The sequence below is a fragment of the Capsicum annuum genome, chromosome 2, assembly GCF_002878395.1.
Source record: "Capsicum annuum cultivar UCD-10X-F1 chromosome 2, UCD10Xv1.1, whole genome shotgun sequence".
NCBI classification, from domain to species: Eukaryota; Viridiplantae; Streptophyta; class Magnoliopsida; order Solanales; family Solanaceae; genus Capsicum; species Capsicum annuum.
The window spans coordinates 84,846,144-84,857,401 of record NC_061112.1 but is presented as its reverse complement, the minus strand read 5'-3'; positions in this window follow the sequence as shown (position 1 = coordinate 84,857,401).

The window sequence follows — 11,258 nt, the reverse complement described above, 5'->3', positions numbered from 1 at the left end:
TAAACAAAGTTTTTGTGTTTTTATGTAATGCACTTCAATGTCTGAAACGTACATACTAATAGTTTGTTTCTATATTTTGATGTAACAATCAGTTTAATGTACAAATAGTACATGTTAATACTACTAATAGTTTTAATATACAACGTCTTCCTTGCAACCGCATCTAGTATATATTAGTAATGTTATTCATCTATGTAAAAACAGTGATAGTTCAAAAATTTGTTTTACAATAGATTTTTTTTGTTGAACGAACACATTTTATTCAAATATCAAGTCAACTTAGACCATAACATCTACTATTTCCTATTCTCTAACAATATACATCAAAACCATCGCCTATTACAAAGCTCTCCCGAACCTTCTACAGTCTTACTCTCTACGTATTGTAAGGAATTAACAGATTATATAATTTTATCAATTATTTAGGAACATAGAACTTAATAATTTTCACATACCATTCTATAACAATAAGCTAGTCAAGAAACATATCAGAATTATTCATAGCTTTCTTGTTGATCGAGATTAGCGAAAGCACAGAGAAGAAGTAGTGTTTCTCTCTCTTTACCTTACATTTCAGAATAATTTGATAGAACTTATTCTTCCTTTGACAGAGAGCAGACCTATTTTATAATATGGAGAGCAGTTATATTTTCACATTCCATCAATGTGAATTGTGAATATAATAGTTATCCCACCACCAACAGTTATCCATAGTTTTAATCCTACTAGGTAACTTTCCCATACATATTTAGGATTTAACTTGTTTAATATTATTAAACCAACATAAATTAATTATGTGGGCCATAGAAACTTACATTCTCCCACTTGGTACACACAATGTTAATTTAGTGGTTTAATATGTACGTCCATCATGAGTGTTTTCTACTTTGCAAATATTGCAAAAAGACAACACACTTAGAAAAATTAGTGGTTTCATCCAATTTGGGCATCTGAGTAAAGAGTTATGATCAATTTACTTCAGCCTATCAGACAATCAACAGAGGGACAACTACGTCTTTTTCTCATTTCTTAAGGTCATTTTAGTCATCTCCCACCCCATATATACCCATAAACACGGAATTAACCCTATTTTCAACCAAAATACACTCTTTTCTTCCATTTTCTCTCAAGAACAAGAAGATGGTTTTCAATTGGGGATTTAATTTCAAGAATCTTTCCATCAATCTTTCATGAATCACGAACTAAGGTATGCATATGTTGATTTATGGATTCGTTTCATCCATAAAGATAAAAAAAAATCATATTCTAAATCATGTATTATGATATTTATGATGTTGATGGTTGATGATCATGTTGTTGAAATTTGATGATGCCCAAGATGGGATCTTAGTATGTTTGTATGAAACTATGGTAGTATATGATGTATAAACATGTGAAATTGGTGGTTGACTACTTGTAATCTTGATGAATCCACCTATGTTAAAGATTTGTATATAAGGTGTTTGTGAAAATACCTAAGAGACTAGAAATCATGCTTTTATGACATAATAGGTCGTAAATGACTAGTCCATGTTCTATGCTTATGTTCAACATGATTTCCATGCAAATTATTACGCATTGTTGTTGTAATATGGAATGCTCATGAAATTAAATTTATGCAAGTAGTTACATGTTATATGTATTCCCTTTTCATGACCAAAAATATGATAGTCATATGTAGTATGAAATCCCTACTTATGATATTGTGAATTGTGGACTCTATTCTTATGATCAAGTCAGTCATGTGAGTCAGTTTCCTTCTATCGACTCCTGGGGGTACTTGTACCCAAAAAAATATAGCTGTGTGCCTAGAGCCATGTCATGTTGTCATGATATCCTCAATCAAGCCATGCTCAGTAGAATTTAGTCAGTCATGTGACTCAGGAAATCTCAGTAATTTCATGAACTCAGTTAGTTACCAGACATCAGTAGTAATTCTGCCAGTCAATGAAAATTCAGTAAACTCAGTACCAGTCTAGTTCTACTCTGTACTTAGTAACTTCAGTTCTCCCAGTCAGTCCTTAAATCTCAGTAGTATTTCATCAGTCAACGGAACTTATTAAATTTAGCTTAGCTCAGCTAAGCAACACAATCAGTCTATTTAATAAGTTCAGTCAATCAGTTCAATCAGTCATGCTCAGTATCTATTCAGATGGGAGTAGAAGTTAGCACCGAGTGAACCCAAGGATGGAAACACACACTGTCAGATGAGGGTATGATTCTTAGCAGTCATCCTTGCATTCCAGAACTATGTAGCAGCATAGGTTGAGACATCAACATTGTCAGCTTGAGGGTTGATGAGGCGGACATCCTCCGTTCTCTTTTGGAGACACTGCTAGATTTGAGGGTCACTCACAACTTGTTTTTACCCATGGTATGTTATTGACACCCTTCCAATCAGGGCAAGGATTGGACCCCAGTTCAGCTATATTAGCATACATGGGGCATGTCGGTTAAACTACTACCTCCCATAGTTTCAGTCATTTAGTCTCAGTAAAAGAACTCAGATAGTTCTTCAGAATATTAGGACTGTTAGATACAGTCAACTCAGATATAGTATGGAACTCAGATAGTTCCATCAGATTTAGGGCTGTCAGCTACAGTCACCCATGTTTTCAGTATCCAGTATCAAGGCTATCAGATATAGTCACTCATGTTATCAACTATATCAACTATCAGAAATTATTTGCTAGTCATATTAGATTTTAGTAAACTCATGCTATCAGTACTCAGTTTTAGGACTGTCAGATACAGTCAATTAGACTAGTCCTTCATAATCAGGACTGCCAGAAAAAATCATTTCTTTATTAGTAATAAAGTATCAGTTTCCTAGTATTCAGTAATACAATATCAATTCCTTACTTATTAGTGATTCACAAATCAATATCAGTAAACGCAGTCATTTACTATCTCGGAACCGGTAAACTTATGTTATTAGTATTCAGACTCAGTAGTCAGTATCATCACGAGTTTAGTAGCAGTTACTTATGTATGTATGTGTTCTCACGTTCATATCAGTCAGCATTGTTCATGCATACAAATCCTTTGCATTTAGCCTACCTCACTCGTATACTCAATACTCTCAGTTGTACTGACGCATTCGCACTATGGTGCTTTTTTTATGTTACACCATAGGTTCAGATACACGATTTCTAGACCAGCAGTAGCAATAGCATCTCAGCTATCAGAGTTCCAGCAGTGAGTCCTCATCTCTCGAGGGCATGATCATTACTTATGTTATGGTTTATTTCAGTTCAGTTTTGCTAGTCGGAGTTAGTTGGGGACATGTCCCATCAACTTCCTATTCAAACAGTCATGTTAGAGGCTTTTCAGACTAGTATGTTTAGACTTCAGATAGTATTACAGTTGTTTTGGGTATTTTATACCCCACTCTCATGTTATGATTATTCTATTTTGAACCTTATGGCCTTACAGTACTACGTATTCCATATTAATGTTCTATATTATACAGTGTACAAGTACAGATATCAGCCATGAGTTAGCTTGTGGTCCCTCGAGGTCATGGGCACCGTGTAGCATTCTGGTTCAGCAAATCGGGGCGTTACAAATTGTCTCACCTTCTTGCATCCTAAGAGATTCAAAATCTCTTTTCAAATTCAGAATTTGATTTTGTCTACCTCGTTCACTTCCTTAGTACTCCTTTTTAAGTTTTTCCCAAGCTTCTTTTGCTGTTTCACATACAATGATTTTAGAAAAAATTGAATCAGTAACTGAATTTTGAATTACAATTTTTGCTAACTGAATTTTGAATTACAATTTTTGCTTTATACTTTTTGATTTCTCTCGTGAGCAAAGTTTAATTTTGGCAGTAGAAGAATTTGTAGGGAGTGGTTGTATAGGTTTGTCTTCCTTTACAACTTCCCACAAATCATAAGCTTCAATATAAGATTTTATCTTAACTACCAAAATTTGATAATTTTCACCAGTAAAGGTTTGTGGGGCATTGAAAGAGAGAGTATTTCTTGTCATGGTTTGAAAAACAAGATTTAAAATATTATGGGTTAAAAATCGATTAAAAATAGCCCTACGTTAAAAATAAAAGTAAGGGTTAAAAATAGTCCCACATTAAAAATAATTGTAAGGATTAAAAGTAGGTTGAAAATAGATATGGATTAAAAAATGGTTGACATTTTTTCTTTAATAAATTCACAGATCCATGAGGATCAATGAAGGCTCTGATACCACTATTCTGGAATGAAAGAGACAAAGAAAGAAAATTAAACAGAAACTAAATGAAAACTCTTGATTGATTATTTTCCTTGATTCAAATAGAAAAGTACATCTCTATTTATAAGAAACTAAATAAAATAAATAAGAAAAATATGATATTTTTCTTATAGCTATTAGACTAAATATTCTGTAATTAATAAACCCTAGACTTAAAGAAAATAAATAATGTAAAATATTCTTTGACTTAAAAAAGGAAAATAAAAATATTCTACCATTAATGAAATCACAAAATAGAAAGAAAGTAAATCTCAACATCATGGTGGTTGTACATCACTTTACTTGACGTAATTTCTTCCATGTACTACAATTTTAGACCATTACTTAACATAACCTTTCAAATACATAATGGGTCCAATGATAATACTTAAAATATTTTATCTAAGTCAGAACTGATCTTCATCATTCACAATATTATCTATACAAGAGAAAACAAGTAACAACAGAAATATATATAATTTGAGCTCAAAGTATCAATTACATAAATATAATAAAGTCGTTACATAAAGTCATTCATTGCTATCAATAAGACCCATCCTTTCAACATGTTCAACAAATGTTTTGGGCATCAACAACCATAAGCTTGGTGCTAATATGTTCAATTGACACTTTATGTTTCTGAACTTCATCTTTAACCAAAAAGCATTTCAATTCCATATGCGTAACACCTTTTGAATACTTATCACTTTTAGAGAAGAAAACTACGGCAGTATTATCACGATAAATTTTTAGTGGCCTGGCTATTTTATCGACTAGAGCAAATCCTGAAATAAAATTTTACAGCTAATTAGCCTGGAGTATGGCCTCAAAGCATGCCACAAACTCAACTTCCATAGTGGATGCAACTATAATAGACTGCTTCACACTCTTTCATGATATTGCTCCTCCAGCTAACAAAAACAAATATCCAAATGTAGATTTTCTTGTATCCACACAATCAACATAATCTGAATTTGAATATCCAACCACATCTAGATGATCAGATCTTCTATAAGTGATCATATGATCTTTCGTTCCTTGTAAGTATTGCAACACTTTCCTTACAGCCTTCCAGTGTCCATTCCAGGATTTCTTTAATATTGGCCCAGCATCCCAACAACAAAACTGATGTCTGGTCTTGTACATGCCTGGACATACATTAGACTCCCAACTATTGATGCATAAGGAATATCTTTTATTTTCTTTCGTTCCAAGTCATTCTTTGGACGCTGATTGAGACTAAACTTTTTCCCTCTCTGAATTGAAACGGGACTTGATAAGTATTTTTCCATTCTAAATCTCTCTAATACTTTATTAATATAGGTTTTATGAGACAATCCCAACAATTCTTGTGATCTATCTCGAATATTTCTATTTCAATCCCATAGGATACCTCTCTCATATCTTTCATTTCAAATTTATTATAGAGATATTTCTTGGTATCATGAAACAAACCAAGATCATTAGAAGCAAGCAAGATGTCATCAACATACAAGACTAACATAATAAACTTACTCCCACTGACCTTCAGATATATACACCAGTTAATAGTATTTTCCTTAAATCTAAAGGTGACAATTATTTCATTAAACTTAAGATACCATTATCAGGAAGCTTGTTTAAGTCCGTATATTGACTTCTTAAGTTTACACACCATGTGTTCCTTTCCTTTAATAAAAAATTCCTCAGGTTGATTCATATAAACTTCTTCCTCTAAATTTTCATTCAAAAAGGTTGTTTTCACATCTATTTGATGTAGCTCTAAGTCATAATGAGCTACCAAATCTATTATAATTCTGAGTGAATATTTTCTAGAGACAAGTGAAAATGTATCTTTATAGTCAATGATCCTTTTGAGTGAAACCTTTGGCAACAAGTTTGGCCTTGTGACATTCAATGTTGCCGGTTGAGTCGCATTTGGTCTTAAAGACCCATTTACACTCAACTCTTTTGTAACCTTTGGGTAATTCAACAAGGTCCCAAACTTCATTCTATTCTATAGATTTTAACTCATATTTCATAGCATTTATCCACTTATCAGAATTGTTGCTTTTAATGGCTTGTGAAAATGAAACTGGATCATTATCAATTCCCAAGTCAGTTTCTGACTCTTGTAGATATACCAAATAATCGTCAAAAATAGCAGATCTTCTTTGTCTTTGAGATCTTCTTGATGCTACTTAATGTGGTTCATCTACTGTAGGTTCAACAATTATGGATTCATTATGATTAGTAGGAACATTAATTTGTTGTTCTTGTTGATTACTTTGTTATGCAACAACTTCAGGAACATCAAATTTAAAGGAAGTACAGGGTAGAGGAATTCACACCCTAACTTCTTTAATTTTCACATTATGTGGTTCTTCACTCTCACTAACTTTGCCATTCTCAATGAACTAAGCATTTTTAGGTTCAACTATTCTCGTACTATGATTAGGACAGTAAAATCTATACCCCTTTTTATTTTTCTAGATAATTAATGAAGAAATCACTGATTTTTCTTGAATCCAGTTTCTTTTCTTGTGGATTGTATACTCTAACTTCTGCCGGGCAACCCTAAACAAGCAGGTGCCTTAAACTAGGTTTCCTACCAGTCTATAATTCAAAGTGTGTGTTTGGAATTGCTTTACTAGGAACCCTATTTAGTAAGTAAACCCTTAAAGCATACATCCATAACGAAGGAGGTAAAGATGAATTACTTAACATACTCCTAACCATATCTATTAATGTACGATTACGCCTTTCTGCCACACCATTTTGTTGTGGTGTGTCAGGCATTATGTATTGAGTACATATGCCACGTTTTTTGAGGAATTTAGAAAATGGACCTGGGTGTTGTCCAGTTTCATCATATCTTCCAAAATATTCACCACCTCTATCATACCTGATTATTTTTACCTTTCTATCTAGTTGTCTTTCAACCTTAGTAATAAATATCTCTAAGACATTAATCGCTTGAGATATTTCATGCAACAAATAGATATATCCATAACGTGAAAAATCATCAATAAAAGTGATATAATATTTTCCTTATTGAAAGATGTGATATCAAAAGGTCAACATATATCAGTAAGTATAATTTCAAGAAGCTGTGTTCTTTTTGTGGCTCCTTTCTTTATGTGTCTTGTCTATTTTCCTTTAATACAATCTACACAAATGTTAAGGTCAGTAAAATCTAAATCTGAAATAATTTGGTTCTTAATTAATCTTTCCAGTCTTTTTTTAGATATGTGACCTAAACGTTTATGCCACAAGTAAGCAGATTGTTCATTCACCAAACTTTGTTTGGTTCTAATATTATGATGCAGTGTTAAGAGTGTTTCGACAAATAAATTATCAAGATTTAATTTGTATAAGTTATTACAAAGAGTACTAGTACCAATGAGATAATTATGTTTAAACAAACTAAAACATCCATTACCAAAATTAAAGGAATATCCAGTCTTATTTAACTTAGACAAAGAACCTAAATTTCTCAAAAGAGAAGGAACATAACAAGTTTCAAATAAATCTAAGTGATGCTCAGTATCGAGAATCAGACGATAAGTCCCGACAACTTCAACTGGAGCCTTCACTCTATTCCCGATGTAAATAAATCTTTCATTCTTGTTTATGATTTAGATTGTAAGTAAACCCTGTATAGTATTAGAAATATTAACAGTACAACCAGAGTCAATCCACCAAGTATTATAAGGAACTTCATTTAAATTTGATTCGAGATATGTAAAAACACTAGGCTTACCTTTCTTCTCAAACCATGCCTTATGTTTTAGGCAATCTTCTTAAAAGTGTCCAAATTTTCCACAGAAATGACATTTACCATTCTTGTTTCCTTTCTTACATACTTGAGATGAGGACTCATTAATATTAAGTTGTTTTTGTTTTCCATTACCATGCTTCTTTCCTTTCTTTTCAGCTCCTTGATGATTTACAAAGTTAATGGAGTGGGTTCCTTGATTCTTTATCCTCGTTTTCTCTTAAACCAGCGTACAATGCAACTCATGCATATTTTATTTACATTTCACGATGTTGTACTTCATTTGGAAAGGATCATACTCAGACGGTAATGAGTTGATGGTGAATTTGTAATGCCCCGAGTCTGGTACCTTGGACGCTACACGGTGCTTATGATCTAGAAGGACCACAAGCTAACCCTTTTCTGGTACCTGTAACTGAGCACTGCATAATATACTATAAAAATGCAGAAAACTTGCCATAAGATTAAATATCTAAAATATAACTGAAAACTAAATACTAACACAACTGTCTAAACATCTAGTTCGAAAAGCCTCTAAACTATCTAAATTGTAGACTTGATGGGACAATCTCCCAACTAACTCAATCTACTAAAATACTGAATCTAATGTAATACTGAAATAAAAGAATATCCTCGGATGATGAGGACTCACTGCTAAGTTTACTACTGCTGACTGAATCTGAACTGCTAAGGATGCTCGGGAGCTCGTGTTTCTGAACCTATAGTATAAAACACCATAGGTAAGAGAAAAATATACATTAGTACGTGAGAATGTACTGGTATGCTAGATGAGGTAAGGTTAAATGCAAGTGCTTATATGCATGAACTAAAGATGACTAAATAACATGAGTATACTAAATGATGAAGACATCCATGAACGCATAAAATATAGCTAAAATCATAGTAACACTGAATACTGAGGTCAAATAATTGGATTACTGATAACTGGGTTTACTGATAACTACTATCTAAATTTACTGATACTGAATTTTGAATACTGATTCACTGACATCTGATTTTTACTAACACTGGGATACTGAATAACTGAGTCTGCTGATATTGATATCTGAGTTTTCTGATGCTGATTGAATATATCTGAGATCAGATCTATCTAGCGAGTGATATCTGAATCTACTGATATTGATAATGATTTACTGTGTTAGAGATCAGTCCTATCTAGCGGGTGATCTCTAAATTATACGGAACTATCTAAGTTTCTTACTATGCAGAGTGACTTTATCTGACAGTTCTAAATCTGTATAACTGAGCTTAGTTCTATCACTGAGATTGAATCTAATACTGAGACTGTAGGAAGTAGTTATCTAACCAACATGCCTTGAATCTGAACTAGTGGGGTCCAACCTATAACCCCAGCTGGAAGGGTTTCAGTACCATGCCACGGGTAAAGACAATTGCTATAGAGTCAGCCCTAATATAATACCCTGATTTTCTGAACCAGAAGGCCACACGGTGCTTATAACCCCGAAGAACTACCAACTAACCCATGACTGATATCTGTACCTGTATACTGCAATATATGATGTAATAACGCGAAAAACATGAACAATAGGCCATAAGGTTCAACTGAATAAAATTTTTGACAAATCATAATATCCATATGGGGTAACGAATACCCAAAATAACTGAAATCTGAATTAAATCTGAAAGCCCCTAAATACTATCTGAATAAGAAGTTGAAGGGCCATGTCTCCAACTAACTCCATCTAGCAAAACTAAACTGAAATAAATAATATCATCCTCGAATGGATGAGGACTGACTACAACTCTGCAACTAAATCACCATAATGTAATTGCGTTAGTACAACTGGGAATACTGAGTATACAAGTGAGGTAGGCTAAATACAAAAGGGTTTACATGCATAAAAGATGCTAACTGACTGAATGATATAAACGTAAGAGTGCAAATATGCATACATAGTAACTGGAATCGTGAATAAATGATAATTAGATCTGTACGCTAATACATGGTTTACTGATATCTAACATAAATAACACTGGAATCATGATAACATGGGTGGCTGTATCTGACAGTCCTGAATCTAATAAAACTACCTGAGTTTCGTATTGTAACGGAATTGACTGTATCTGATAGTCTAGGAATATTGAAACCTGAAGAACTATCTGAGTTCTTTTGCTGAAACTAAGATTGAAACTGTGGGAGGTAGTTGTTTGAACAACATGCCCCAACAACATATATAGCTAAGTTGGGGTCCAATCTCTGCCTCGACTGAAAGGGTGTGAATACCGCGCCACTGGTAAGGACAATTGTGAGTGACCCTTAGCTGGAAGGTACTCAAAATAAGAACGGTGGGAACTCTAAACTGACGGATTAAGCCAACTCATCAACCCTAATCTTATAGGTTAAGATGTCTCAACCTACGCTGGCTACGTAGTTTTAAAACTTAAGGATGATTACTAAGAATCACATCCTAAACTGGCAGGTGAGTTCCCATCCTTGGGTTCACTCGGTGCTAACTTCTATTCCTATCTGAAGAGACTGAACGTGATTTACCTGATGGTATATGGACTTAGTAACTAACTTCCATTGACTGACGGAATAGTACTACTATCTGAGAATTAACTGAGATCATGAGATTTCTGAAGTTTCCTGAGTCACATGCCAGACCGAGTTCTATAGATCATGGCTTGAATGAGATTATCGTGATAAGATGACATGGATCTAGGCACACAACTATATTTTTTTAGGTACAAGTACCCCCAAGAATCGATGGAAAGAATTGACACACATGACTGACTTGATCGTAAGAGTAGAGTCCACAATTTACAATATCATAAGTAGGGGATTTCACCCTATGCATAGTTCTCAACATCTTATACATGGAAGGGAAATTCATACAACATATATATACTTGCATAGCTTTAATATCATGGTCAATCCATATCACAACAACAATGCATATCACTCACATGGAATTCATGGGAAATCATAAAACATAGAGCATGGACTTGTCATTTAAGATTTGTTAAATCATGGGACATGAATTCTATCATCCTAGGCATGTTATCAAACACTTTGCATGCATTCTTTTAGCTTAAGTGTGTTCATGAATTTTAGCATATTAAGCCATATAAGGATAATGGGTTTCAACTAACAAACACTTATACTTCATGAAAACACCTTAATATATCATCTTGAAACTTAAACAACAATCATCAACATGTACATGCTCATATAACAACAAGACAACCATAAAATAATATTTAAAACATAGTTCTTGAGCTCTATGAATGA